The sequence below is a fragment of the Seriola aureovittata genome, chromosome 3 (assembly GCF_021018895.1).
Source record: "Seriola aureovittata isolate HTS-2021-v1 ecotype China chromosome 3, ASM2101889v1, whole genome shotgun sequence".
Taxonomy (NCBI): domain Eukaryota; kingdom Metazoa; phylum Chordata; class Actinopteri; order Carangiformes; family Carangidae; genus Seriola; species Seriola aureovittata.
Window position 1 is genome coordinate 5129029 of NC_079366.1, and position 13855 is coordinate 5142883.

At 41.8% G+C, this 13855-nt stretch overlaps 1 protein-coding gene across 1 annotated transcript in view; it reads right to left on the reverse strand.

Annotated features, from left to right (window-relative positions):
* LOC130167050 (endonuclease V-like) overlaps positions 1-13855 on the reverse strand; it is a 63713-nt gene that overhangs the window by 15612 nt on the left and 34246 nt on the right. The gene's annotated exons all lie outside the window — the stretch shown is intronic.

The window sequence follows — 13855 nt, forward strand, 5'->3', positions numbered from 1 at the left end:
CACAAAACATGTACTCATACTCGTGAGCACAAACACATACATGCAGAGAGTCCCAGCTGAACGGAGTGGAACGTGTGTGAATACGCACACGTGAGAGAGGGGGTAACGGCGCTGAGGCTGCTGATGAGACGTCAGGGCTGACATGAGAGGCTGATGCTGCTGATCAGCGTGTGATTATTTCAGGGGCTTAAACCTTTGAGCTGCTTGTGTTATTTCCTCAGGGGTTATGTTTGAGAGCATATTGGTGGCGTATGCATCATAGAACGAGTGAAGAGAGTGAAGTGTGTGGGTGAATCTGTGAATTAATAAGAGTTAGAAAAGCAAGACAGCAAGACAAACCAACAACTAGGTTTTCTTCTGAGTCATGAGTCCAACTTCCTCCAAAGGCCTGACCAGACACCAGAAATATCTAAAATGTTCAAACTATTTGGATTTTTAACATTTTATCAGTACAGTTATTTGTTCAAGTATATAGTTTTATTTTCCAACGTGGTCACAAGTGGTGTTTCAAAGGCCTTCACCAAACTGAAGGAAAAATAATCCCAGTACATCACACTGAGTCCTTGTTTCCTTCTGGACCTAAATATCGTCCTGTTTATGTTTATTTTATATATGTAGCATCACTATTAATACCGCTTAATACCACTAAATATGACTTATAGTGCTAAATATAAACTCCTCTAAAGTATCCACAACCTCAAAGCTTGTTGGAGAACCAGCCAGAAAGACACAGTCAGTCAGACAGATACAGTCGCTAAATGTTATATGCTACAACACCTATAGAGAGCTGAAGTCACGACCACTAACCTCTGCAAAACAATCTCTCATTCAGCATTTCTTTCATCTGCCACTCGGAAAAATAAAGGGTGTTCTTTGGGTTTACTAAGACAATTCGGCATCCAACATCAGGGCTGTGTCCTTTATAAAAACTTGAGAACAAATTCAACTAACATGTTCAAATTCACTTAAATACAGCTCATTTTGCTTCTGATCGTTTGTCTCCATTTTTATTTAATAGCTTGGTTCACCGATCGATCCGGTCAACAGGGCAGCAATAAGTCAAGCTGAAAGTGTATTTTAATAGATCAATCTCTTGGACCACAAAGCAAACTACTTTGGTTTGGTGCATTTATTCATTGCGAATATTTAATTCAATCAGCTCATTACAGTTTGAATGTTTCATTTTTTCTCATGTTGAAGGAAACGGTGGAATTTTAAATAGGAAGTGGCATCACTGTCCACCGCAACACTTTTAACACAGCTTGGTCCAAATCCATTAAACTCACCAACGCGCTCTTTTACTGTAGGTTACTGGAAAGGGAGATTGTTTTCTCAAGAACTTAGAACATAATTATATTCACAAGGGACGAGAGGTTGTTTGTCTTGCTCCATTAAAAGTAGGATTTGGGGACAGTCGTGTGCGACTATCTGCAGATACATGTTTCAACCATCTCCCCAGTATGTACTTGTGTATGTAACTTCTTTGGAAAACATTAGTAGGAAAGGGACTGAGAATGAGCTGACACTGCTGACCTGAACTGATGTCAGCGTGACTGGGACAAGAGTTCTGGTGTGGGGGTGTGGGGGGATTTTGGAAAACACTTACTGGAAAGGGAGATTGTTTTCTCAAGAACATAATTATATTCACAAGGGACGAGAGGTAGTTTGTCTTGCTCCATTAAAAGTAGAATTTGGAGACAGTCGTGTGCGACTGTCTGCAGATACATGTTTCAACCATCTCCCCAGCAATCAGTGCAGAAAAAATGTTGAGATGTATTACATTATTTGCTAACTTTACTTTCACTGTCGCTTTTGTCCCAACAGTAACTGAATCTTCAACCGATGTTGGTTAACAATCATAGAATCCACAAGTAATTGACTTCTGCCCACAGCACCGAGTAATGTTTGTCGTCGTCAACCGACTCTCTGAGCAGGTGAAAGCCTGACTGCACTGACAGACAGATGGAGGGAAATCTCTGTAGCAAGAAAAACAGACAGACAGATCCTCATTCAGTGAGTGACGCTCGGCTGAGTTCACTGTGATGAGGTGCGCTGACATGCTCCGAGCAGCGTCTATCCAATGCTCTCAGCAGGATTATTAATATTCATCAGCATCAGCCAACACTGATCAATTGCACAAATACAGAAGGAAATTCGTATGAATGTATGCACAGTTAAACACACACACAAAAACAATCTTTCCAGGTATCATTTCCATAGATCTCAGCACAGCGATGATGTGGAAGAGCCTCCACTCTGTCTGTGAGTTTAAGAGAAAAGCTGATTACTTTTCCAGCAGAAAAAAAAAAGAGAGTAAACAGAGCTTTGAAGATGACGTCTGAGCCACAGTAATGAAACATGTTGTCTGAATATTTTGAAAGGTGTACACTGGAATAGGAAAGCAGTTTGAGGGAGGGAGGGTGTAGCAACACCACCGCTAGAGTTGCTAACAGTCCCTTGGGATTGTGATGTTTATTAAAAAAGAAGAAAAAAAAAAAACACAATATAAATTTTGATGAAACTAACATCACACTGACAAGTTTCTCTGAGTTTTACAAGCAGTAAGAGAGTTTTCCTGAGGGTGGGGATCTAGGGTTTTGCATGATTGTCAAATATCAGTGTTCTGATGATGGGGTCAGAGAGGGGGAGAAACAGGGGAGTTGATACAGGCTCGGGGGTTTATTCTCCTCCAGACACCCCCCAGCAGGGTATGGGGACAAAGCACCGACTCAGCAGACTGCCTGACTGTCATTGTGTGTTTTTTTTTTGTTAAACAGTGTCCACAATGTACAACAGGCAATAAAGTTAACATTCTAATCAGGGAGCCAGTCGACATCTGGCAAACAGCTCCTGAATAGTTTAACACAGGGTTCAATGTTACACAACAAAGCTGAGGTGGGAATCTCATTAATGTCTGAAGCCTCCAGTCAGTGGGAAAGGCTTCTGAGAGTGTTAATCCCACTCCCGACGAAGTCGAGCATCGCTGCTGACTGAAGCACCTTACAAGCAGCGGCCCGCTGGCACCGACGATGGAGTTACTAAGCAGGGGTGGACTTCACATAACAGCCACTCAATGAAAACAAAAGCCCCGGCCCTGTCTGCTGAGCCTCTCTTCCCCTTGCTGGAAAATCTAATAACCGATGTTCGCAGCATCTCCTCTGCCTCGTCCAAGGCTGACGCATCCTTATTACAATAGATCGGCCTCAATTGATTTGTCTTTGGAAGCCTCGGGGAAAATAAAGGCCCAATTGATTTTCTGGTTTACAGCCAGGGCTTGTGAGAAGTTTGCGCTTGAGATGAGGTTGATGGCAAGACACCCGGACGGCTGGAGACCGGGCAGGGGTGGGGACGCACGGGTGTGTATGCGTGATGTTGGTGTGAGTGGGAGAGGGTGAGGGTGAGCTTGGCGCCAGAGCTTCTACTGGAGATAAACAAGGCCGTTTGTTTGATACTGCAGCAGCTCATCTGTCATTTTAACTCAAGTGCCAGGCGATGTTGGTCCAGTCATCTATCAATCACACACACACACACACACACACACACACACACACACACACACACACACACACACACACACACACACACACACACACACACACCAGGATGCCACAACAGAATAAGAGGCTGCTGTCAATGGTGGAGATAAGCTACTTCGCCACAGGGACACTTTTTGTCACTTTTTTGAAAAGATACAAAACAGAAAACACTCACGGTTCCTGTGTGTTTTCCTGTTTAGACGTTTTCTCAAAACTAAAATCCCAGTGACATGTCACACTGACTCATCCATCATTATGAACTAAAATGTAAATGCAACTTTTTAAAGGTTACTGCAGTGATTTAGTATTGTACATCCACAAAGTGAACAATCTTAAAAATGGCCAAATTCGAAGGTATGAGTCAAGTATCAAAACACTGGAACCTACATTTCCCATAATGCAACTCGATATAAAATTTCATTAGACCTTCTCTGGCCACTATAAACTCCATGCCCACAGGTTATATTGCAGGTTTTCTGTCAAGACTATATAGACTATATATAACTGCACTAGAGCTGAAACAATTAGTTGATTAATCAGTTCGTCGACTGACAGGAAAATTTATTCTGTTTTGATAATTGATTATTCAAGTAATTTCTTAAACTTTTATTTCTGTTTCAGCAACTTATACAATCGTATTCACAATTTCGCCTGCTGCTTTTTCCCCATTCTCAGCTGTATCATTATTTATGAATAATTTAACATATGAAAAGAAAAGAGGCATGAGTGTAAGTTTATGTACAAAGATGAATATTCCAGTCATTTTTAAAGTTAGAAACTCCAACATTTTCTTGTTTAAGCCTCTGAATTGTGAACTTTTTCTGTTTTTCCTTGTTTTAACATTAAAGTTGATTATATATTTTTAGGTGTTGGACTGTTAGTTGGACATAACAAGACGTCATGTCACAATATCACCTCCTGCTCTCAGCTGTGGAAAATATTTTTCAACAATTTTCTGATTAATAAATAAACAAAACAATTAATCAAAAAATAAGTTACAGATTATCAATTACAAAAATAATCATCAGTTACAGCCTTAAAACAGGACACATAACAATCACGTCACCTCCGCATATAATAAAGTTAAACTGTCATTTCCATATTCACATTGCCTGTAGTTATATTTACATGGACATGACGTAACCAGCTTTACCAAGAGCAACAAAATCTGAATGAGAGCATTTCCATCAACTAAACAAATATATTCAAGAACATGTGACTAGTAACATAACCAGTAATTCTGATATATTTCCTCACGCTTCCCACTTCAGATGGTGTTTCATCCAGTGATTTTATCACTCCATGTGATACACAACGAGAGCCCCTGTTTGGACTTGATTCTTTATTCTACGCCCTCTCTGGTGGAGTGGAGGCAGTTGACAGTGAGCGTCTACAGTACAGTGAGCAGACGCAGGTACTGGAATGTGAAGGTGTGTTTGAAAAATCTTTTACGGTCTCCTCCTTCAACACATTGTCTCTCTGTCTATAAACCATTTTTTCCCACCTCAGCTAGGTTTAAAAACTTTTTTGCAATATTCCCTTTTTGCAATATTCCCTTCATTTTCCTGGGTTTGTATTCAGGTTTTCTTTTATGCACAAATTGAAAATGCTCATAAAAATGGGTTGAAAACACTACCTGGCTTCAGGATACTGCATATTCACCTTTTTACTAACAAACGTACAAACAAGATCTTTCCACCAGGTGATTTGTCAGAGGTTCATCAGTGTATTAAACCCTCAGACTATGATGCTTCTCACTAACATCATCCACCAAGAAAAGAAACAGTCGCAGGAAAAGGTCAGAGCATGATGGGAGCAAATGGAAACAGACAAGTGGAAACTCTATTGATTAACTCGTGTGTATGTCCACATGTTTGAGTCACATCCAGACCTTTCTCCTGCTGTAGTACCCTCTGTACAGCAGCAGTATCCTGCATCAGTGAATGGCAGGATTCAACCCCTCGCGACTCAACCACCTCAGGGTGATTTACAGTCACACAGCTGCTGGAAATGACAGTGTTGTTAGGGTGTTGGCAGGTAACGAAACTGTTGTTTGTAGCATCCTGATGCAGTGACGTTGTTAGAATACACAACTGCTGAGCAGCTAAAGGGATTTTGTAACACTCCTGCTTTCCACCTTCTCATACCTGTGTCAGTGCTTCCCTGGTTTACTGAAATCCCGGATTGTGTGGATTCAGTGCAGCCAGTGAACTATAAGTGTAACAGTACTGATATTTGTTCAAACTTCGTTCAAACTGATTTCTTCCTCTTCAGCACACTGATTTTTTTGTCACTGGCAAACTGTATCCCTACTTGTCTGTCAAAATCTAAATGAAGCAATGTTTTCTTCATCTGCCCCCTCCCCACACCCCACCCACTTATCCACTCGCTCATTTGCCCTTTCTCTCTGTCTTCCCGTCTCTCATTCCCGGGGCTCGGCGATTGTTCTTGTTATCGCTGAGGAGTGCACGGTAGTTTTGTGTCAGTGTGTTTGACGACGACATGGCGGTGGTGAAAAATGAGGCAGGTGGTGGCAATTCATCAACACTTGTGCAGCACATGGCGGCACTCTGGCAGAGGGAGGCAGACGGAGGCGAGGCGAGGCGGCGCAAAAAACTTGACACTGAGGGGTTTTCTGTGTGAGGCCGGGCATGATGAAATGGATGCGGTTTCTCCTCTGCTGCATCACACAGACAGGAGGGAGGATGGATGAAGAGAGGAAAAGAAAGAGAGAGGGGAGGGAAGAGGGAAGGGTCTTTCCTCGATCTGCAGGCTTCCTCTTCCACATCAAGCATTGGCTTTTCTCCCACAGCAACGCCCTCCACATCATCCCCATCCCCACCCTCCCCCTCCCGGCCCATGGAGTCAGTCTTTAAGGGTTTGCTCTACAAATTTGCAATGCACACTTTTTCTGTTTCCCTTTTTCCTATGCAATTTCTAAATCTCTGTTGGCGTGGAAACAGATGACAGAATACTGATAGAAACAGAGGATGAAGAGGGAGAGAAACTCTTTCACAGTCCAATGATGCCACGTCAACTCTCCCTCTCGCTCCCTCCCACCCTTTAACTTTCAAACCATCTCTTGATTTATCTTCCTCCCTGTCATCTCTGCTCTCAACCCCCTAAATCAGCATGTAAACACACACACACACACACACACACACACGCACACGCACACACACACACACACACCCCCTTGCCACCCTTACACTTTCTGACCTTTTCGCAATTTATCTCCTTCCCTATCATCTCTTCCCCCCAATGCCTCACTTCAATGCATAAACACACAAATACACACAGACACTGTACACACACACATACACTGCTGTGGTGCCGCTGAATGCCTGCAGCTGCCTCAGGCACACTGTGCAGCTCGCTCTACTGGGAGGAATGCAGGGAGGGAAAGAGGCATAAAGGCGATGGAGGGTCAAGTGATAAAAAAAAGCAAAAAAAGACCAAAAGCTCTCAACTGAAAGTTGTCCTTCACTTGCTCTAAATAACTGATGACTCCATCAGCTAATATGTCAACAAAAAGGAGAATGTGCCTCCATCTTAATGCCAGATAAGGAAGGAGTCACACAGAACAGATTAGAGAGAGTTGAATATGAAGTGCAAACTCATTTTCACGAAGCCAAACCAGTGGAACTGTAACAAACTAGAATTACTGCCTCGCAGTTGTTTGCCTCTGCCAACCCGCCAAGTTGCAGGAAATATGGTCACAATCTCCCCTTCCTGAGTTACAGCGTTGAATAATGGGCAGAGGTGTTTTTGCATTATGATGTCACACTGAAGTTGACCTTTGACAAATTTGGAAAATGTCATCATTTTATCCTATTAGATATTTGTTTTAAACTGTGTGCTAATCAGCATAAGAATGAATTATGACCAAATACGTGTTTTGGGAGGTCACAGTGACCTTTGACCTTTGACCACCAAATTCTAATCAGTGCATCCTTGAGTCCTTGAGAATGTTTGTGCCAAATTTGAAGTTCCGTCAAGGCGTTACTGAGATATGTTCAGGAGAATGGGACGGACAGATGTACGACCGAAAACATCACGTCTCCAGCTGTGACTGTCGGCGGCGCGGAGGCATAATGAAGAAACAATACGCGAGAATGGTGAAACAAGGACAGATAAGAGGAAAGAAGAGAACAATAGAAGTAAAGCCCACAGAGATTCTTAAGTGGAGCAAAATGGCTTTATTGTAACTCCAGCTCCGATTTCAACAGCAAATTGAACAGGGAGCCTTTTCTTTGTTTTAGGTTCATACTTCGTGCTCACAAAAGAGAGAGGGAGGAGACAAATTGTGGAAGAAACAGTCCAAGTAGTAGTGACGCAGTGACATTAAAAGTTCTTTGCACTTCCCACTCAAACAGGATGTAATAATGTCTATGATGCAAGAATTCAGAAGACGCACCAAAGTCCCTGCCACTATTGGCCAAAAGTATCAGTTGATTTACAACAATCATGAACTTCCAGAGAACAAGCGTCAACGGCACAAATGCCCCATTTTAAAACACATTTTACAGCAGCATCAGTCTGTGTTTTTGGCTGCTCCACAACAAGCTGACCATCACACACACACACACACACATTTGACATAGTATGGCTTTCTACTATTATACTATTTACACATCCAGCAGAAGTTGTTTCTGACCATCTGATGAATTTAAGTCCAATATTCACACTGCTTTTAGCTATTTTTTTGTTTCCACCACCCACCCTGAGGGAAATATCTTTAAAAAATCTTCACTTTGCTCATTAGCTAGTGGCTAACCTTTCTGTTTCTGTTTGTTGTTTGTTCCCGCAGAGGGAGCCTTTCAATCAAAATGGTTATCTGGCCATAAAACCAAAACAATGCGCTAAAAGAGGCTAAACAGCCTCACAGAGGTGCCGGGAATGGCAGAGTCGGATGACAAATCCCTGTATGGTTGTTGCCAAGAGTGACACATTTTACATTATACATTGTTGAAATACAAAAATATTGAATGCTACAGTGGTACAGCAAGGTCTAACAGCAGTCGTACCATCAGACGGGTAGTAAACCTACCAGACACCTGGAATCATGGTGTTAATAGTTGCATATCCTCCAAGTAAATTTGACTAACCTGGGGGCTTGTTTAAAACCTGCCCCACTGCTCATGTTTCTTTCCCATCTGATTTCTTTCTAATGATTTTGCCATGTTCCCAGATCTCAGCAATTAACCTGGTGTTATTCTTTAATTGTATTAAATAAGAGGCAAAGTCATACAAGTCAGTGTGCACCTCTGTAAATGGACTAGCAGATTTTGGCATTGTACATGTCCTCATATTTCTCCACCCTGTAGAAATCAATTAATCTTAATTCTCCACATTAACATAACTGATTTTCTGAATTCTAAATATATGTGTGTGAGAGAAAAATACAAGAGCCGAGAACAGAGAGAGAGAGAGAGAGAGAGAGAGAGAGAGAGCTGGAGACAGATGGAGAGAAAAAAATATCATTAAAGCTTTGTGCCCTCGAGTCACCTTAACATGTTTTATTTGCTGTCCCTTAGAAGCAGAGTTGGCATCAGAAGTGTTTGCATCACGGTCTGGGTCAGACTGGGCCGAGCACCTGATACACACAGCCAGAGGCTACAGTCCTTCAGGACACGCACATACGCACGCACGCACACATTGAGTTAGCAAACTTTGAGTTTGATATATTATGTCCACCTATATTTACTCTTTAACTGTAACAGATTAATATCATAACACATTCTTACCGTTAAAAAATAAAAGTCGAATACATGAGCAAGAAAACGCGCCATTACTCAATTCAATACACTGCTACAGCCTCACTTTGTCTCCTGTGACTGCTGAGTCTACTTAAACAAAACTGCATTTTAGCTTTTAGCATTATCCCACTTTCCTTGTTGCAACAGGTGCCAATGTTCAGCAAAAGTTACATGGGATCAGTTTAACAAAATCCCAAATGATGAATCAAATTTACATAATGCCGAATGAAACTGCAGTGACATAAACGTGCCCAGTTTATGTCAGCAAAGGAGGAAAAACACCAATTTGTGTGCACAAAGTACTAGTAAAAAACCACATGCACACACAAAACAAAATATATGTATGATTCTTTGTGCAAAATGAAAAGAAAACTGCATGAAAACTGCATTGATGAATACAAATTACTCATTTGTGTGCATGTGTATAAAAAAGGTTCTGTAGAAATAAAAGTGGGAACAGCGACTTTGTTCTTGACCGAACAATCCGCCCGTAGTCCAAACTGACATTTGACCTTTAACACACACACACACACACACACACACACACACACACACACACCACACACACACACACACACACCAGCACACATGTATATGCATCACACTGTGTATGAATCAGTCCACAACGAGGTGAGTTGGGGTGATGGTGTTTAAAAAATGTCAAGCCGACAGTCAGTGATACGGTTGAATTGGTGTTTCTGAGATGGAGACTGGGGCGGAGGAGGGTGATGAAACAATGACTGCCTCTGCAGCTCAGTCCTCCAGTTAATACTGACACTGAATAGTACCTCCAGCAACAAGCTGTGTCCTTGTACCACTATAACTTTTTAATGAGAGCGGCTGCTCCCGACAGAGCTCATTGGTCCAACCTTGGGCCGACTGCTTCCACAACATTTTCCATGGCATTTTAGTTTTTGAAAAGGGCAGTACAGTTTGAATAACAGCATGAAGTTGATTGAAACAATCTTCATAATCGAAACTAAATAGTTTCCTGATGGCTTGCTGATAGTTTGGGACCACGGTGTTACCATGGTACTAAAACTTAAATATAACTCACACATAGCAGCATTGATAATTGTCATTGTTGCTCTTCCTGTGTTTCCTGTCACATTACAATATCCTTCAATCAAATAAAAGCAAAAATGTCAAAAATGCACATGCATCTGCATTAGTAGAACAGCCAATAGGAGCGCTCTCTCTCTCTCTCTGAAAAGACCTGTGATTGGCCAAAGTCTCCGGTCACATGCTTGATTTCCTGAAACGGAGCCAAGAGGGGGTGCACACGTCTGGTTTACTCTCAGACCACTTCAAATGCAATATGCTGACGGGTGATTTCTGCCCATTGACACCAAAACAATTATTGCCTCACTTGGCTTTAATGTAGAAGAAATCAGACCAGTTTGAGTATTCTAGTATTCTTTAGTTCAGATATTGTATCACCATACAACAATAAAAGCAATCAATAACAGTACATACAAGAAGTTAAATCCAGAGACAACCAGCATATCACTCTGTCACTCTAACCACTGATAGCTTTTTATCCTCTTGCCTTGACTCCTTTCTTTTTCTCTCTCACGCAGCCATTGATTTTTCCACACTCTTGCTCTTTCCCTCCCTCCCTCTGCAACCCCGTTGTTTGCCTCCTCATGGGATCTCTTCATCTCCTCTCCTGCTGCTCCATCTTTCATGTGTCTCTCCTCTGTCTTTGACAGAGACAGAAACTTTATTTCTCTTCCTCTGCCACCCAGGGACACGGACCACAGTCCGCTGTCAGGCCGCTCGCTCCTCGAGCCTATCTGCAGCTGAACACCGCAATGAGTTCAGCTGCGTACTGAGGAACTCGGAGCAAAAGGCTGATTTTCAACCTTCTTATTCAGTCTTGACAAGATTATGTGTCTTAAATCAGATAGAGATACTAATCTGTGTCCAAAAACAGGGTCTTCTATCAAACTATCTTGACATGAGACAACAATTTGTGTGATAACATGCAAACAATCATTGCCTGCTTGCATATAGAGAGCTCATTAGGGAAATCGAAAGCAAAAGACAAAATAATTTACAGTAAAGAAACCAAACGTACATACTTCTAGATGCATGCCAGGAATGTGACATGTAGCGACTCTGATATCCTCCTTCAAAATCATTTTACCGTTGCTGTAGCAGGCTGAGTTTCTTTGGGCACAAGAGGCATGAACGTCTCTAAAACACCACACACTCAACATTATGTGAAAACTAAAAAAGCATTCAGGGAGGAATTGTCTCCATCAAGGCCACTCAGCCCACAAAACACAGATGATAGAAAATGTTGATAAATGATTAATCTGCAAGTGAAGATGGATCTGCATCTGACTGTAGGCTATTAAGTGACAGACAAACCTTAGCTGGATGATGGATATGACTTTTTAAAAAATACCAAAAATCCTGTCATTTATGTCAAATCTCACTGTCCACAAATGTAAGCGACCAAGTGGGAAAACTGTTCATGTCCTCATCCTTTTGTAAGTCTAGGTCCAAGATATCAGGAATTTTTTGTACATGTGTTGTAAGCAAATCGGTGGCAAAACTGGATGCAGCTATATCTAAAACATATTAACACTGACACAATCTATTTAGCTAATGAAAAAACCTGGTTTCAGACCACTAGAAATATGTAATTTGCAAAAAAATGTCTCTTTCAGGTTTCATTTCCCTTTATCTGGTGTAACTCAAAGGCAATTATGTGTTACCACTACAAACTTGGAGGTTTTCCCATGCTTTTCATTCTTCTGAATAATTCAATATTCAAAATAAGCCATGACGTCTGAGTAATGGAAATTCAAATTTACCACGTTGCTTTTGCATGGGTGAAATGCACTCAAATTCTGCAGGGTCACCTGGAGTAGAAACAGAACAATTTGTCACAACTGCGCATTTTTAAGACTTAAAGCAGTTCACAAACAAGAATGTGGAATTACACATTGTATATATGTGCACACATATATATGTATACACACAAACTATATAATTGTGCCTAAATGAAACTTATTATTTTAACCACTTAAGCTATGACTAACAGCAATCGCATTTACTGCAGGGTTCAGGAATTACAAGTCAAAACATTAAGCGCATTGTAAATAACCACATGCTGGCACCACCTGCAACAAATCTAATTACATCTTCTTTGGCCCGTGGGCTCACTTTTCATTGAATAACTGAAAGGAGCTCTTTGTAAGTTTTGCTATTGCTGCATGGCCAGCATTAGCATGAACAGCTGTTTACTTACCAGTATTGGCAAGAGCTTCAGCCATCGTTTTGTTTATAGTACAAGAGGTTAAAATACATCCTCTGAGCAGCGCTACTTCTTCAGGGCAGGCTGGACACTACAGTGACTCAGTATCAGTGAATAACGAGTCAGTCCAACCAGACCAAGGCTAGCTGGTTAGCATGCTAACTTCATTAGAAGAAAATAAGTGAGAAAAATAGAACCAAAACAAGAGAGTTGCTTTCTACCTCTGGGGACAGCTCTTGTTGAGTAAAGGCATTAAGTATGATGCTGAACTCGTGTTTGTTCTAGACTGGTATGTGAACATCTGTTAATGCTAATGCTGGCTGTAGCAAAACTTACAAATAGCTCCTTTAAGTAGTTTTTTGGGATATCCTGCGAACAGACAGACAAGCCTACCTGAATAATCATGTTCCTAACAAATCCACAGCAAACACCAATGATGTTCAGATACAAATTATAGTCCTGTTAAAACATAAATATTAGAAATGATGGGATCACATGTCTGTAGCATAAAGCTCACCAGCTCTAACTGCTAATGTACAGTAGGTCTGATCGAATGTGCCTGCAGCCTGTTGAGTGAGTGAAAGGGTAAAGCTGGGTTAAGGCCTTGAGGAACCTGCTACAGCGCTGCCTACTCAGCACAAAGCCTCTCTCCCTGTCTCAGTCTCTTTGTAGAGAGGCTGATCAAAGAGAGGGGCGCGCTCAGAGGATTCACCACGTCAGGGAGCTTCTGAGCAGATCAGCACGGACACCCCATTATGTTTCCCAGTGGGGTACACTGAGGGATGTTAGAGTGCACACACACACCAGTGTGCCTGTGTGTGAGCCACTGTGAATGAACATATAAGTGTCAGCTCACACAAGCAGCTGCACTTGGGTGCTGAATGTTCAATTCTGTGCATGTTTGAAAATACATTTCTGAAGCATCTTAGTGTGCTAACGGTCTGCAGCTTTGACTGGTAATGAGGAAGATAGGGCCAAACTGAGCGGCGCTGCCTGTTATTTCAGATGAGAATCACAGGATCAAAGGCTTTTTCTCTGCTCATCGTTACTTCTCCTTTTCTGCCTGTGTGTCTCTGCTTAACCTCAGGCATCCTTGGCTCACCTCTGCCCCTTCCACACCCCTCTGAAAATGCAGAGAAGCTGTCAAAGGCTCTTAAACTCTTAAACTTTCCACGTCCTCTGCAGCAGAGTTGTGTACTATTACTGAAACAGGAAGCCTGGGTTCAAGCTCTCATCTTAAAATAAAATGAGGAATCTCAACTAGCTGCAGGAGTGCTCATACATGACCTCAG